The 17,292-nt window shown below is 50.7% G+C and overlaps 1 protein-coding gene and 1 long non-coding RNA gene across 4 annotated transcripts in view; both read left to right on the top strand.

Annotated features, from left to right (window-relative positions):
- The window catches only part of LOC128405523 (collagen alpha-1(I) chain-like), a 31,772-nt gene that overhangs the window by 8,474 nt on the left and 6,006 nt on the right, over window positions 1–17,292 (top strand). The gene's annotated exons all lie outside the window — the stretch shown is intronic.
- LOC128405526 (uncharacterized) lies at window positions 4,300–5,997 on the top strand. Of its 2 annotated transcripts, none has more exons than XR_008328325.1 (2): window positions 4,300–4,401; window positions 5,042–5,997. It is a non-coding gene; the product is annotated as an uncharacterized LOC128405526 (long non-coding RNA). The 2 variants fall into 2 exon arrangements; XR_008328326.1 differs by having other exon boundaries at window positions 4,308–4,392.

Raw genomic sequence — 17,292 nt, 5'->3', positions numbered from 1 at the left:
CACAATCTCTTGATCTCTTAGTAGTGTGTCATTCATTCTCCATCTGAAGGAACCGGGTTGAGTTAATCTAAGTTCTATTTTCAAGGCGTTGTGGTCGGAGCATGTTTTTGGGCAGATTTCCACCTTTTTAGTCTTGGGTGCCAGCCCCCTGGAGGTCCAGATTTGGTCGATCCTTGACCAAGACAGGTGGGCCTCAGAGAAAAAAGTTCCTTCTTTACCTAGGGGGTTCTTTGTCCTCCATATGTCAATCAAATCCAGATTGTCAGTCAGTTCGAAAAAAGTTTTGGGCAGTCTGCCGTCTGATGTTAAGTTTTGGTTGTAAGACTTATCCATATGTGTAGACACCACTCCATTCATATCTCCCATCATTATGATGTTAGCATAATCCAGATAGTCCAGCAACGTCTCATGCAGCTTCTTGAAAAATTCTGATTTCCCGTCGTTTGGGGCATAAATTCCTAATATCAATATTTTTTCTCCTTGGGTTTGAATTTCAATTGCCAAAATTCTTCCTTGTTCATCCTTAAATAGAAATTTGGGTATCAGGCTCTCCTTAGCGTAGATCACCACTCCTCTTTTCTTTACTTTGTCAGACGAAATAAATTCTTGGCCTAATCTTTTATTTACCAAAACCTTCCTGTGGAGCCTGGTCACATGGGTTTCTTGTAGGCAAATAATGTCCAATTGTTCTTTCTTCAATATGTGAAATAACCTCCTTCTTTTCTCCGGGGAATTTCCGCCATTTATATTCCAACTGAGTAGCCGCAGAGACATCCTGAACTATTCTGCTACACCTAGAGCGGTGTATCTTCTTTCTCCTCTGGTTCCGAAGGTGCAGGTATTGCTCCACCTGGGTTGGGTATAGGCCAATTAGCTGCTGCTTCTTTTTGGAGGTCTTCTCCGTGATCGTGCTGGAACTTTTGTAAGTCCTCTGGTGATCTTATTTTAACCTTCTTCTGTTTGTAAGTGAATGATAGCCCTTGTGGGAACTCCCACCTGTAAGGAATTGTGTTGAGTCTCAGCAACTTAGCCAAATCTGAGTAGGTGGCTCTCAAGTCCAATAACTGTTTAGGAATATCTCGGTAAATTTCCACCCTTTTCTCTTGTATCACAATTGAGTTTTTGAAGTGTAGGCCTAGTATTTTGTCTCTCTCCTCCCTTGATCTCAAAGCTATTAAGCAGTCTCTGGATCTATCTTTTCTTACTAATCTTCCCAACCGAAAAGCCGATACAATTTTGAAATCAATTTCTTCTTTTAAGTCCCAGAACTTTGTAAACTCTGTTGTCAAAAGTCCTTTCAAATCTTCTTGTTCAATTTCTGGGACTGCCCTTAGTCTGAGGTTGGTCTCGCGATTTTTCAATTCCACCAACGAGAGATAGGTTTGTTGGTCCCCTATCTGTTTATGAAGAGGCTTGACTTCCGCTTTAACTTCCTCGACTTCTTTTTTAGCTGATGTTGCAATTTGAACGGCTTCCCCTGCCAGTTTACGATTCTCTTCTGTTGCTCCTTGCAATTTTTCAATTGCTTGGGTATGTTGGGAAACCTGATCTGTCAATTTCTGGATCGAGGATGTTGCTTGGTCAATTTTTGTTGATTGGTTATCAATTTTTTGATTTATTGCTGACAATTGTTCCAAAACTTGTTTCAGTACTGCCTCAGCTCCTCCTGCTGCCATATCTTCCTCTTCAGATTTTTCAGGCTTTTCGGTTTCTACTTTTTGTGTCGCAAGCACAGCTGGAACTGATAATCTACGTCCCTGAGTTAAAGTTGTTTGCAAAAGCTGTGCTTGCTTTTTTGCTTTCTCTTTCTCCTTAGCTTCCTTAGCTTTGGCTGCTCTTGTCTTTCCTGTGCCACTCATCAGTCAACGTTCAAGGTCAAGTGTTGTAATCCCATGGGAAAGGCAAGTCCAGAATTAAAAACAGTCTATTGAGAGAAGGTAAACAGAGAAACTTTCCCAGGCCTCTATATTCCCAATGTCCTCTAGGGGGAGTGCCACCAAAGTTTTAGTAAGAAGAAGGTAACTTTCCACAATTAAAGTCTCTTTGTTCCAACTTTAAAAACAATTTTAAAAGCAAATTAGTTCCAGCACGCTAAAAGAAAGGTCCTGCAGAGCCCTTTTAAACATATAACAAAGTTCCAGCAAGGTGCCTGCAATTGTATCCACTTCAGCTAGGTGAGCTCAAAATTACACTATCCAGTTACAAAAGTATCTGGAAGCTTGCAACAGTTCCGCAGTTTAAACAACTTTACCCGGCCACCCGGGAATTTGGGGTTAGAGTCTTCCCTTGCCCTTGGGGTGTCCACTCCAGGTCAATTTTATGCTGTATTTATTCTTTAAAAGTAAAATTCAAATGTGCACGAAAGTCCCGATTTAAAGCTTCAAAGCTTCCCTGTTCACAGCGCTTTCCGCTCTTTAGACCATCTGCTTTGATCTTGAAAGCAGTGTCGGAAGACGGACTTCCTCTTTCTCGTCTCCCGTTTTTAGCCAAATTTTCCGATTTGATTTGTAGAATCTTAGGTCCTTACTCACGGGTTTGATGTTTCAGCCCGATGTTTCTTGGAAGAAAGGTCAGCGCTCATCCGTGACAGCCGCGCGGCTTCGCCTCCGCAGAAAGAGCGATGAACCCACAGCACCGCTCCCCCTCCTTCACTCCGGAGCCCCTTACGGGGTTCCTTTTGTGATTTCGGGGTCGCTCCAGGTGCCCGCCGGGTCCCACGGCCACGGACTCACTCTGCCCGTGGTTTATCTTGATGGGTTGCCGCTGCGCCGTCGCGAGCAACCCTTTTCTGCGGTGCCCCTCTTCAGAGCTCGAAGAGGTCCGCCATCACGGTTTTGCGCCGCCTCCGGAAGTCCGTTTTAAGACATATTTCTTAATCAAGTTTGAAAACATCATTTAAGTGATAATCCTGTAACCAATCTGTTAGTAAATCTCTGATATATTCAAACTTTTTCAACTTCAACTGATCTTCTGCTTCTGTTAACAGCTCTTTGCAGGTTGCCTCCTCTGTCTGCCACGTCCCTCCTTGAGGTCTACGGAGTCCCAGAAGGTGTCGCTCTCTTCAGCTTCGTGGTCTAAGCTCAGGGAGCTGTCTGAGCCGATATCCATTTCGGGGAACCGTGGAGGAAGAGGGAGAAGACCTGTCAGCAGCGCAGGGAAGAGGGGACAGACTTCCCAGAACCCTCTGCAACCTGGCCTGACGCTACCAGGATCTCTTTGGCCACTCTGGCTTCCCTGCCTGGGCTTCCCTCCTCCTCTGTCACTTTGTCATGGGATATTTCGTCCTCAGAGGATAACTGTTGGCCCGGACAGGATGGAGGAACCAGCCCAGAGGTGGTGGCAGTGGTGGTGGGGAGAGAGGAGAAAGAGAGCAGCCCAAAATGAGACAGGAACCCAGAAGGCAAACTCTCCTGCCCACATTGAGTCAATATCTGACTTTTAGAAGACATCTGAAGGCAGCCCTGTTCAGGGAAGCTTTTCATATGTCATGAATGAGTGTATGTTTCGTCTGACCTCGATTACGCTTGCCTCCAGGTGTTCTTCAGGTGGGGGGCACGCCAAATCAAGGGCCTCCCCGTCCTCCTTGTCCTCCCCATCCTCCTCTGGGGGGCTCCCTGGTTCTTCTTGTGGCTCTTCCTCCTTGAGAGCCACTTCAGAGGCTGACTGCTGGCAGAGACAGGACCCCAGAGGTGGTGGCAGTGGTGGAGGGGAGAGAGGAGAAAGAGAGCAGCCCAAAATGAGACAGGAACCCAGAAGGCAAACTCTCCTGCCCACATTGAGTCAATATCTGACTTTTAGAAGACATCTGAAGGCAGCCCTGTTCAGGGAAGCTTTTCATATGTCATGAATGAGTGTATATTTCGTCTGACCTCGATTATGCTTGCCTCCAGGTGTTCTTCAGGTGGGGGGCACGCCAAATCAAGGGCCTCCCCATCCTCCTTGTCCTCCCCGTCCTCCTCTGGGGGGCTCCCTGGTTCTTCTTGTGGCTCTTCCTCCTTGAGAGCCACTTCAGAGGCTGACTGCTGGCAGAGACAGGACCCCAGAGGTGGTGGCAGTGGTGGAGGGGAGAGGGGAGAAAGAGAGCAGCCCAAAATGAGACAGGAACCCAGAAGGCAAACTCTCCTGCCCACATTGAGTCGATATCTGACTTTTAGAAGACATCTGAAGGCAGCCCTGTTCAGGGAAGCTTTTCATATGTCATGAATGAGTGTATGTTTCGTCTGACCTCGATTATGCTTGCCTCCAGGTGTTCTTCAGGTGGGGGGCACGCCAAATCAAGGTCCTCCTTGTCCTCTCCGTCCTCCTCTGGGGGGCTCTCTGGTACTTCTTGTGGCTCTTCCTCCTTGAGAGCCACTTCAGAGGGTGACTGCTGGCAGAGACAGGACCCCAGAGGTGGTGGCAGTGGTGGAGGGGAGAGAGGAGATAGAGAGCAGCCCAAAATGAGACAGGAACCCACATTGAGTCGCTAGCCAGGGAAGCCCTACAGCCCTGGCGCCATGGGGGGCTGGTCCATCAGGACAAGTGGGGCAGCAAGCACAGCCTGCCCCCAGCAGCCCCCTGCCTGTCTGCCCCCTTGCTCACAACCGGCCCAGAAGATGGCCTGGCTGGCCGGCCATCTTCCTCCTCTTTTCCCCTAACCTCAGGGTTGCCCTTGTGCAGCTCAGCAGGGCTTGTCTCCTGCTCTGTCTGCTACGTACCTCATTGAGCGAGTCCCAAAGGGAATCCAGGGAGGACACGGAGGAAAGGCTACTAAACGGGGACAGACTTGGAACCTGCAAGGAAAAGATGCAAAAAATGAGCAATTAAAAAACACAATCAAACATTAAAACTCAAGGTATCCATAACTGAAACAACAGCTTCATTCTGCGGTTGATATGCCCCCCTCCCCTTCTGCCAATCACCGCTTAGGCCACGGCCACCTACCCAGTCGGGACTCAGGAGATCCAGATGTCTCGGGGTCTCCTTGTCTTTGCCTACGTCTCCTTTTCATCGAAATCGTCACACTCGATGGCGGACTGCTGGCAGAGACAGGACCCCAGAGGTGGTGGTGGGGAGAGGGGAGAAAGAGAGCAGCCCAAAATGAGACAGGCAGGAACCCAGAAAGCAAACTCTCCTGCCCACATTGAGTCGCTAGCCAGGGAAGCCCTACAGCCCTGGTGCCATGGGGGGCTGGTCCATCAGGACAAGTGGGGCAGCAAGCATACCCTTAGCAGCCCCCTGCCTGCCTGCCCCCTTGCTCACGACCAGTCCAGAAGGTGGCCTGACCGGCCAGCCGGCTTCCTCCTCCTCCCCAGCGTCAGGGTTGCCCAGCTCAGCAGGGCTTCCCTCCTGCTCTGCCTGCTACATACCTCATTGAGTCCCAAAGGGAATCCAGGGAGGACAGGGAGGAAACACTAGAAAATGGTGACATACTTGGAACCTGCAAGGAAAAGATGCAAAAAACGAGCAATTAAAAAACGCAACCAAACATTAAAACTCAAGGCACCCATAACTGAAACAATAGTTTCATCCTGCGGTTGATATGCCCCCCTCCCCTTCTGCCAATCACCGCTTAGGCCACGGCCAGCTACCCAGTCAGGGCTGAGGAGATCCAGCCGTCTTGGGGTCTCCTCCCTTGCCTTTGCCTTTGTCCTCCTTGCTAGCTGGGAGGAGGGGCGAGAATGTGTGGCATCAGCCCTGCAGGCAGGTCTCTGCCCCAAGGAAGCTACAGTCGGAGTCGCTCTCGTAGGCTTCGTAGTTGAAGCTCAGGGGGCTGTCCAAGCCGGCGTCTCTCTGGGGAGCAAGGATTTTCTTCCAGCTTGGGGTCTTCCAGTACACAACGTCAGAGTCCCCGATATCCAACTGGCTGGTTGAAACGCTGATACAGCTACCGCAAAGCATTGTTGGGTTAATTTGTACATCGCTTAATCATGTGCCCCGGCCCCCAAACTCTTACCTCCGCACCCCCCTTCCTCTGCCACTGCAACAGAATAAAAGAAGGACTTAATGGAGAAGCAAGATCTGTTGGGTCGTGGATCCTCTGCTCAGGTTGTACTTGTGCAAGTCAAACCATGCCTCCTGAAGACACCACGGTCTCCGCTGTCCTTCATTCCAAGGAAACTGAACCTGCGCCGGCACCTGGAACCCTGGAAGATAGGGGCATGCACATCCGCATCTCTGCATTTATTTGTGGATTTATTTGACTTTCTAAGTAACAACTTACATTGTTAGTTCTCAGTCCTCCTGAATGTGGAGTGATGGCTTGTCTTTCCATTGAAATTTCATTCCTTATTCCGAAATCTGTGGAGAGCTTGGATCCTGCTTGGAGGTTCCCCCTTTGGACATCTGGCCGGACACAGGGAGAACAGGATTCTGGAGTAGGTGCGCCATTGGCATGAGTGTCCATTTTTTTACTTTTTGAAATATGGGAACCCTAGTTAAGGGCCCACCGCCTCCAATTTAGGCGTCTCTTCCAGGCCATTCCTGGAGGGACCCCTCTTCCTCTTCCATTTCCTGAAGCTATGGGACAAAAACAACAAAAATTGCAATGTGAAGACGTCTGAAGGACAGAGCAGGCCAAGATGTCCTCAGAGGCTCTCTATTTCCTAAATAACTCATAGGATAGATCTGCCTAGTCCAGCCTCTTCCCTCCTCATCCCTCTTTCCTTTTGTGTTGCATCTTTCAGTTTGACAGGCTGAGGGCAGGGGAAGTGTCTTGCATTTTACTGAGCTGCAAGCTGCTCTGGGAGCCTTTTTACTGAAGAGGGGGGTAGAAGTGATTGTGAGAAGAATGAACAGCAAAGCATGCTGGGAAGAAGCAGGTGAGGGAAATGAAGTGAAACCTAATAAAGGATAATTTATCAATAAAGCTAATAAGTGAAACGGAACAAAAGACACCTTGAGATTTATTTATTTGGTTATACACTGGAAAAAAGTGTAAATTTCAAATTAATCTGGAACCCTTCCGCAACACCTTCAGATTTCTTTATTCAGTTATACACTGGGAAATGGGTAATTTTCAATTGCGTGTTCAGACCCAGAAACCTCCCCCCCTAAATAAATTCACACTTGACTCAGATTTTTTAGTTTGGTTTTTGGCAGAATTTAGGCCACAACTTTATTGATTACAGAAAGTGACTGGTTGCATAGGCTCTGGTCTGACTAGCTCCCTGCCATGCAGGTAGCGCTGACCCAGGGTTCCAGCATAGGTCAGCCAAGGGTGAACACCTGGATAAGTGGAAAGACAGGAACGGGCTAACTCCGCCACCCAAATGTCCCCCTGGACTCAGGCACGGGCACAACCCCCTCTCAGGGGTTGACCAAACCATTGAGTCCCTGGATTCCTTTAACGGAATACCCTTCACATAGGGATGGCGAGAGCGTTCTCCCATCCCTATCATCTGAACCAGAGCCTGGTTTGGGCTGGGTGTTCATCAGTATGCAGATGACACCCAGCTCTACCTCTCCTTTAAATCAGAACCAGTGAAGGCGGTGAAGGTCCTGGAGGCGGTTGGAGGAGGATGGTGGCTAACAGATTGAGGTTGAATCCTGACAAGACAGAAGTACTGTTTTTGGGGGACGGGGCGGGCGGGTGTAGGGGATTCCCTGGTCCTGAATGGGGTAACTGTGCCCCTGAAGGACCAGGTGCGCAGCCTGGGAGTCATTTTGGACTCACAGCTGTCCATGGAGGCGCAGGTTAATTCTGTGACCAGGGCAGCTGTTTACCAGCTCCATCTGGTACGTAGGCTAAGACCCTCCCTGCCCGCGGACTGTCTCACCAGTGGTGCATGCTCTAGTTATCTCCCGCTTGGACTACTGCAACACGCTCTACGTGGGGCTACCTTTGAAGGTGACCCGGAAACTGCAATTAGTCCAGAATGCGGCAGCTAGACGTGACTGGGAGTGGCTGCCAGGACCACATAACACCGGTTCTGAGAGATCTGCATTGGCTCCCAGTACGTTTCCGAGTACAATTCAAAGTGTTGGTGTTGACCTTTAAAGCCCTAAACGGCCTCGGTCCTGTATACCTGAAGGAGCGTCTCCACCCCCATCGTTCAGCCCGGACACTGAGGTCCAGCGCCGAGGGCCTTCTGGCGGTTCCCTCATTGTGAGAAGTGAGGTTACAGGGAACCAGACAGAGGGCCTTCTCGGTACTGGCGCCCAGCCTGTGGAACACCCTCCCTTCAGATGTGAAGGAAATAAGTAGCTATCCTATCTTTAAAAGACATCTGAAGGCCCTGTTCAGGGAAGTTTTTAATATTTAACACTGTATTGTTTTAAATACTTGATTGGGAGCCGCCCAGAGTGGCTGGGGAGACTCAGCCAGATGGGCGGGGTATAAATAATAAATTATTATTATTATTATTATTATTATTATTATTATTATTATTATTATTATCTGCAACCTTACAAGCTGTGACGCTTTGCTACACGGCAGGCGAAACCCAAATGGCAACAGCCAATCAGTCAAATGGGGGAATTTCCTGCCATGGCCCTGTCCCAATGACAGATGACACACGACGGCATAGCAAGGTCAAGCGCAAAGCCCTAAAAGTAGGGAGAGGTGGGCGGGTGTTCCGAATGCACGCGCCAAAAGAGGAAGCTCTGGGTCACATGCAAGGGCATAAATAGGTCCCCCGAACCGTTTGGACTGCGTCCCATTGGCCAGATTGTACCCAGCTTCGAGGGGCCTACCAATCGGGTGTTGTGGCTGACCAATCGTACCCACCCACAACACAGGGTTTCGGTTTACCAGGTCTCACCGCAATACGTGCCCTCTTTAAGGGAGGACCCGATTTATAGGAAAGAGGATACTTGTTTGTGAGAAGAATGGGCAGCAAAAGATGCAGGGAAGAAGGAACGGAGGACGAGAGAGAAACCCTGTCAGCAGCACCTGGGAGAGGGGAGAGAATGTGTGGCATCTGCCATGCAGGCAGGTCTCTGCCCCAAGGAAGCTACAGTCGGAGGCTGACAAGAGGGAAGGTCTGGAGATCCTGCACTGATTGCCTTCTCTGCTTCCCCAAGTTTGCCTGGTACTCTTTACAGCCACCCAGGCTGGCGGTCACCACTCCTTTTCACAAGCCTCCCCACCGGGGAAAGTATTGTATTGTATTGATCTTTATTACGGCCATTGGCCCATCACACGACAGTTTCCCATACCAACATAATGTACTTAAACCTCCAAATTTAAAACCGCCAAGACTTACAAGAAACAGACAAGACCCAAAGCAAAACAAAAACAAAAGACCAACATCATACATTACAATAAATTTGTAACATAAACATCGCCCTCTACTCGTAAATTAGTAGAAGACATCAATGGTGATATCACCTAATTACATCCTAAAACATAGATCATAGTTTAAAGAGATTATCCGAGCCGCACAGGAGTCCGTTTCTCTTCTTTAGGGATAGGACGCTGGTCAAGAATCTGGCAACCATGAGTGATCTTAGGGGGTCATCATCATTTAATAGATATCTCAGTTTGGCTTCATTCATATCATCGGCAATTCCCTTTAGATATTGAGCAAGAAACTTACTCCTGGCCGACGAGTGAAAAGCACAATCAAAAATTATGTGATGCAACGATTCCGGTGCCCCACAATTACAATCACATAAGAGCGATATCTGTCCATTGGAGAATCTATTTCTCAGCACGTTCGATGGGAAGGTGTTGAATCTTGCCTTTACAAAGGCATATCTATGAGCCGAAGAAGTTAAGGAATTCAAATAGTTTGGGAGCCTTAAGAGGGGTAATAAACCAAGGTTTAGAGGTGAGCAGGTACCATTGCCCAAGACCGTTTTCTGCTGCAAGTCCATCTCCTCTAGTTTACAGCACCGGGGAAAGTCATCTCTTGCCTCTGAAAGAGGACCTTCCTCCAAGCTGGGCTCCCGATAGCTCATGCCAGCTCCCCTCAGCTTGAACCCCTCTATGTGCTCTCCCCAGCCTCAGCCAGCATACAGTCCAGAACATTTAGAGGGCACCAGGTTGGGAATCCTGGTTCTCACTGAGTGTTCTGCCTGCCCTCCGCAGGTGATGGCTTCACCAGCAGCGGAAAGACCTTTGATGTTCTTCTCCGGAGCTTCTTTATTAAGGAAGCCATCCTGCAAGAGAGGAAATGGCCTGCTGGTTGCTTAGCTCATTTGGAGCCCCTTTGGACAATAAGGGCATCAGAAGAGCAACTCAGCAAAAGGAACTCACCATGAGGTCTGGAGAACTGAATTTTGTCAGGGGTGACGATCATGCTTGACACTGAAACGTGCAATCGGTACCAGTTGTAGAGCTCAGCCTTAGCCAGAGGATAGTGTAATCCGATTAAGCGCAGGCAACCTGGGTCAGTTCTGGCCTTGGGTAAATACGGATAGGACGGAGCTCTACAACTGGTACCGATTGCAAATTTCAATGTAAAGCATGATCATCACCAGCGACAACATAAGATTCTCCAGACCTCATGGTGAGTTCCCTTTGCTGAAGTCTGAGTTGCTAGAGTGAAGGGGATCTCAGCGGCCACCAGCCACAACCACCATACAGCCCAGAACATTTAGAGGTTGGGGAATTCTGGTTCTCGCTGCATAACATCACCCCCCCCCCCGGGGAGGTGGAAGGAGATCCTGGAGGATGGAGTCCAGGACCTCCCTCTCTCCCAGAGTCCTCCATCTCAGCATCCCCACGGAGACCTGCCACAGCTGTTTCCTCCTGGCCTCTGCAGGCACAGGAGAAGACTTCCCCAGATGTGGCAACAGGGTCCTGGGCGCCGCTGGGTTGGAGGCGCCAGCCCTGGTTGTTCTCCAGATCCTGGAGCTTCATCCTGCAGAAGAGGAAATGGCCCACTGGCTGGTTTGCTCATTTGGAGCCCCTTTGGACATAAGGACATCAGAAGAATCCGGCTGGATACGGCCAACAGCCCGGAGTAGGATCCTGCTCTGATGCCTGTGGGAAACCAGCAAGCAGGATCCAAGCAAAGGGCAATTCTCCCTGTGCTCCCGAGCCATTGAAGGCTTTCTCAATTAAACGCAGCACAATGCATTGGGCCCAGCTGGCGCAGTCAGGCCAGGATCAGGGTCAGAACCCATCTTGCCCTGGTGAGCAACCTTCAGAGGCAGCCCTCCATACAATGCATTGCAGGATGCGGACCTTGAGGCTACCAGAGCAGAGACCACAGAAGTCAGGCTGCCCCTGTCCAGAGAGGGGAAGCTGAGGGAAGGCCAGGGAGGACCCCCAAGCTAGAGACCCCCTCCTTCAGAGGAAGGGTCAGCCGAGGAAGAGCAGGCCACCGGGGTCCCTTCAGGCCTTGGGATTGGCAAGATAGCAAATCATGCCAGGATGAGACCTTCTGTAATACTTCTTTATAGTGTTGCCAACTGATCAGGAAAGTGGCCGGGCCTGCTCCTGTCCCTCTAATAGCAGCCCGATCTGCAGAGGAGAGAAAACAAAGCTTTTACTGGCTATAGATTATTGGGTTGTCTTTGCTTTTATTATGTATTTTGTGTTCTTTATTTTGTTTATTTGATGCTGTGAACCGCCCTGAGATTTATGGGTATAGGGTGGTATACAATTTATTATTTATCTATTCAATTTCTATACTGCTTTATTAATTATTATTATTATTATTATTATTATTATTATTATTATTATTATTTAATTATTTTGTAAACCACTTTGAGGCTCCCCGCCCCCCCATCGAAAAAGAAGGCAGGGCAGTTTGATAATAATCTGCCAGAATGAAGGTTAGCAACCAGAGGCAGCCAGTTTGAATGGTCTTTCCTGACCTTCATCTCCTCCATCTCTTTCAAATCTTTCTAACCCTCGGCGGGGATAAGGAAATGAAAGCTCCCCTCGCCAGTGTTGCTCCAAGCCCCTGGAGACATGAGGTCACAGCATTATTGATGACATCATCATGGGTGAAATGATGTCAGTGGCAAGGAGACTTCTTGCCTCAGTCCAGAAGCCATGCGAAATTTTTCAGCCAAGCAGGCCAAGGCAATATTATTATTACATGTATTAAAGTAACTTAATTTTATTAAATTTCTATGACACCCTTCATCCGAGGATCATACGCTTGCTCCACACTCAAAGTTATAAGGTCCCGGTAAACATGGCTTGATTTGGTGGAATTCACAACCTTTGTTCTGTGGGTTTATGAGTGCCTGGGAATGGCGAGGGAAAGGCTGTGAGGAAAAGCCTTCTCTCTTTCTCCATCACTCCGCCCCTTCGACAAGCCTAAATGGAAGAATACAATTATGTCTAGAGAAAAATAAAATTATAGGAAACAGGATATTTGTGAGAAGATGGGGTAGCAAAGGATGCTGGGAAGAAGGACATGAGGGAACTGAAATGACACCTAATAAAGGATAATTTATCAATAAAGCAAATATGTGATACCTAACAAAAGACACCTTAGGATTAACTTATTTAGTTATACATTGGAAAACAAGTAAATTTCAATTCTATAATTGAGGATCCTTGTTTGTGAGAAGAATGGGCAGCAAAGCATGCTGGGAAGAAGGATGTGAGGGAAATGAAATGAAACCTGATAGAGGTTAATTTATCCATAAAGCTAATAAGTGAAATCAAACAAAAGACACCTTGGGATTTATTTATTTCGTTATACATTGGAAAATGAATAAATTTCAATGATAGGAAACAGGATACTTGTGAGAAGATGGGGTAGCAGAGCATGCTGGGAGGAAGGACGTGAGGGAACTGACATGACACCTTTTTTCAATTTTTCAATAAAGTTAATATGTGGCATCTAACAAATGACACCTTGGGATTAATTTATTCAGTTATACATTGGAAAAAGGGGGAAATTTCAATTATAGAACACAGGATTCTTGTTTGTGAGAAGGGGCAGCAAAGCATGCTGGGAAGAAGGAAGTGAGGGAAATGAAATGAAACCTAATAAAGGATAATTTATCGATAAAGCTAATAAGTGAAACCTAACAGAAGACATCTTGGGATTTATTTAGTTAGTTATACATTGGAAAAAGGGTAAATTTCAATTATAGGAAACAGGATCCTTGTTTGTGAGAAGGGGCAGCAAAGCATGCTGGGAAGAAAGACATGAGGGAACTGAAATGACACCTAATAAAGGATAATTTATCAATAAAGCAAATATGTGATACCTAACAAAAGACACCTTAGGATTAATTTATTTAGTTATACATTGGAAAACAAGTAAATTTCAATTCTATAATTGAGGATCCTTGTTTGTGAGAAGAATGGGCAGCAAAGCATGCTGGGAAGAAGGATGTGAGGGAAATGAAATGAAACCTGATAGAGGTTAATTTATAAGTGAAATCAAACAAAAGACACCTTGGGATTTATTTATTTCGTTATACATTGGAAAATGAATACATTTCAATGATAGGAAACAGGATACTTGGGAGAAGATGGGGTAGCAAAGCATGCTGGGAGGAAGGACGTGAGGGAACTGACATGACACCTTTTTTCAATTTTTCAGTAAAGTTAATATGTGGCATCTAACAAATGACACCTTGGGATTAATTTATTCAGTTATACATTGGAAAAAGGGGGAAATTTCAATTATAGAACACAGGATTCTTGTTTGTGAGAAGGGGCAGCAAAGCATGCTGGGAAGAAGGAAGTGAGGGAAATGAAATGAAACCTAATAAAGGATAATTTATCGATAAAGCTAATAAGTGAAACCTAACAGAAGACATCTTGGGACTTATTTATTTAGTTATACATTGGAAAAAGGGGGAAATTTCAATTATAGGAAACAGGATCCTTGTTTGTGAGAAGAAGGGGCAGCAAAGCATGCTGGGAAGAAGGATGTGAGGGAAATGAAACCTAATAGAGGTTAATTTATCCATAAAGCTAATAAGTGAAACCGAACAGAAGACACCTTGAGATTGATTTATTTGGTTATACACTGGAAAAACCAGTAAATTTCAAATTTATTGATGCTGGGAATCGACCATTGGCCTGACGGAGCTGGCAATGCATGCTGGGAAGTCTGCCCCCCCCCCAGTGTGGACCGTGCTGGCAGAGGCTGGCGGGAGTCGCAGGGCCTTTTGAAGGTGGCCCCTTCCCCTCCGAGGGGATCTCAAAGCCTGGCTCCATGGCCCTCCTGCCTCTGCCTCCGCCAGGGACACCAGCCGCCTGCAGCCCATCCAGCTGCACTCTGCACGCCCTCAGAGGCCGGAGAGGCTGGCAGGGGCAGGGCCCCAGGTGAGCCCGGGAGAGAGAGGGGCCCCTGGGGGATCTGCACTCTGCACGCCCTCAGAGGCCGGAGAGGCTGGCAGGGGCAGGGCCCCCAGGTGAGCCCGGGAGAGAGAGGGGCCCCTGGGGGATGTGCACTCTGCACGCCCTCAGAGGCCGGAGAGGCTGGCAGGGGCAGGGCCCCCAGGTGAGCCCGGGAGAGAGAGGGGCCCCTGGGGGATGTGCACTCTGCACGCCCTCAGAGGCCGGAGAGGCTGGCAGGGGCAGGGCCCCCAGGTGAGCCCGGGAGAGAGAGGGGCCCCTGGGGGGTTGCACTCTGCACGCCCTCAGAGGCCGGAGAGGCTGGCAGGGGCAGGGCCCCCAGGTGAGCCCGGGAGAGAGAGGGGCCCCTGGGGGATGTGCACTCTGCACGCCCTCAGAGGCCGGAGAGGCTGGCAGGGGCAGGGCCCCCAGGTGAGCCCGGGAGAGAGAGGGGCCACTGGGGGATCTGCACTCTGCACGCCCTCAGAGGCCGGAGAGGCTGGCAGGGGCAGGGCCCCAGGTGAGCCCGGGAGAGAGAGGGGCCCCTGGGGGATCTGCACTCTGCACGCCCTCAGAGGCCGGAGAGGCTGGCAGGGGCAGGGCCCCAGGTGAGCCCGGGAGAGAGAGGGGCCCCTGGGGGATCTGCACTCTGCACGCCCTCAGAGGCCGGAGAGGCTGGCAGGGGCAGGGCCCCAGGTGAGCCCGGGAGAGAGAGGGGCCCCTGGGGGATGTGCACTCTGCACGCCCTCAGAGGCCGGAGAGGCTGGCAGGGGCAGGGCCCCCAGGTGAGCCCGGGAGAGAGAGGGGCCCCTGGGGGGTTGCACTCTGCACGCCCTCAGAGGCCGGAGAGGCTGGCAGGGGCAGGGCCCCCAGGTGAGCCCGGGAGAGAGAGGGGCCACTGGGGGATCTGCACTCTGCACGCCCTCAGAGGCCGGAGAGGCTGGCAGGGGCAGGGCCCCAGGTGAGCCCGGGAGAGAGAGGGGCCCCTGGGGGATCTGCACTCTGCACGCCCTCAGAGGCCGGAGAGGCTGGCAGGGGCAGGGCCCCAGGTGAGCCCGGGAGAGAGAGGGGCCCCTGGGGGATCTGCACTCTGCACGCCCTCAGAGGCCGGAGAGGCTGGCAGGGGCAGGGCCCCAGGTGAGCCCGGGAGAGAGAGGGGCCCCTGGGGGATCTGCACTCTGCACGCCCTCAGAGGCCGGAGAGGCTGGCAGGGGCAGGACCCCAGGTGAGCCCGGGAGAGAGAGGGGCCCCTGGGGGATGTGCACTCTGCACGCCCTCAGAGGCCGGAGAGGCTGGCAGGGGCAGGACCCCAGGTGAGCCCGGGAGAGAGAGGGGCCCCTGGGGGATGTGCACTCTGCACGCCCTCAGAGGCCGGAGAGGCTGGCAGGGGCAGGGCCCCCAGGTGAGCCCGGGAGAGAGAGGGGCCCCTGGGGGATCTGCACTCTGCACGCCCTCAGAGGCCGGAGAGGCTGGCAGGGGCAGGGCCCCCAGGTGAGCCCGGGAGAGAGAGGGGCCCCTGGGGGATGTGCACTCTGCACGCGCTCAGAGGCCGGAGAGGCTGGCAGGGGCAGGGCCCCAGGTGAGCCCGGGAGAGAGAGGGGCCACTGGGGGATGTGCACTCTGCACGCCCTCAGAGGCCGGAGAGGCTGGCAGGGGCAGGGCCCCAGGTGAGCCCGGGAGAGAGAGGGGCCCCTGGGGGATGTGCACTCTGCACGCGCTCAGAGGCCGGAGAGGCTGGCAGGGGCAGGACCCCTAGGTGAGCCCGGGAGAGAGAGGGGCCCCTGGGGGATGTGCACTCTGCACGCCCTCAGAGGCCGGAGAGGCTGGCAGGGGCAGGGCCCCCAGGTGAGCCCGGGAGAGAGAGGGGCCCCTGGGGGATGTGCACTCTGCACGCGCTCAGAGGCCGGAGAGGCTGGCAGGGGCAGGACCCCTAGGTGAGCCCGGGAGAGAGAGGGGCCCCTGGGGGATGTGCACTCTGCACGCCCTCAGAGGCTTCGTAGTCTAAGCTCAGGGGGCTTTCTGAGCCGGCATCTCTCTGGGGGGTGAGGGGTTCCTTCCCATTGGTCAACATCCTTCTTAAATTGTGGTGCCCGGAATTGGACACAGTATTCCAGGTGGCGTCTGACCAAGGCAGAATAGAGCTCAGTCTTGTAAGCCACTGGGATTAGTAGCAATATAAGTAATAATAATCACAATAAGAAAGATAGTAATATTAGACTTGGTTAACAAATGTTTTTAAGAACATTGTTCACACATACGGTATTTTTCCCTCTATAACACGCAGATTTTTTCTCCTAAAAAGGAAGGGGAAATGTCTGTGCGTGTTATTGAGCGAATGTGTGGTCCCTGGAGCCGACTAGGGCGAGCGCAGGAACAAAAATCAGGCAAAAATCAAATCGCGCTTCACGGAGAAGGGAAATCTGAAAAGAGGAAGCGGCTGCTTTCCTGCATTCTGCCTCAGGGTCTTACTGCCCACCCGCCTCTGTTTCCTTGCTGTGTTTGCTGAAACGGAACAAAGAGCAGGGAAAGCCCCTCCCCTCCAGGCAAGCAGAGGGGAAAGCAGAGTGTGTTCCTTCTAATTCCTCTCTGTGCTCCGGTGCTGCTGGGGGAGAGGGAGAGAGGGGGGGGGAGGGAGAGAGAGGGGGGGAGAGAGAGACAGAGAGAGAGACAGAGAGAGAGAGAGAGAGAGAGAGAGAGAGAGAGAGAGAGAGAGATGGCTGGCTTGGGTGGGGGGAAACTTTTGCCTTTCCTCCCTCCCGTTAAATCCCTCTCCTGCATTCTTAGCCAGCTGCTTCTCTGCACACCCCTCTCATGTCCCTTCTTTGTTTTTCCTTCGCTCCCCACTTAAAATGTGGTTACAAAGCATAGATCCACATGGATCCTCAGGATCTTTGCATTGGGTCACCCCAAATTCACCATCAGATCACATAGCATGTCCATGGCTACAGCCTGCCCCCCCAAAATCACGCACCCACTGTTGCCTGGGGCTGCAATGGTGCAAAAACGTGGTTAAAAAGCATGGATCCACAGGAATTCTCAGGATTTTTGCATTGGGTCACCCCAAATTCACCATCAGATCACATGTCTGTGGCCACAGCATGAAGCAC

Source organism: Podarcis raffonei, chromosome 18, assembly GCF_027172205.1.
Source record: "Podarcis raffonei isolate rPodRaf1 chromosome 18, rPodRaf1.pri, whole genome shotgun sequence".
NCBI lineage: Eukaryota > Metazoa > Chordata > Lepidosauria > Squamata > Lacertidae > Podarcis > Podarcis raffonei.
Note: the sequence above shows the minus strand (reverse complement) of the source record. Positions and strands in the feature narration are given on the sequence as shown.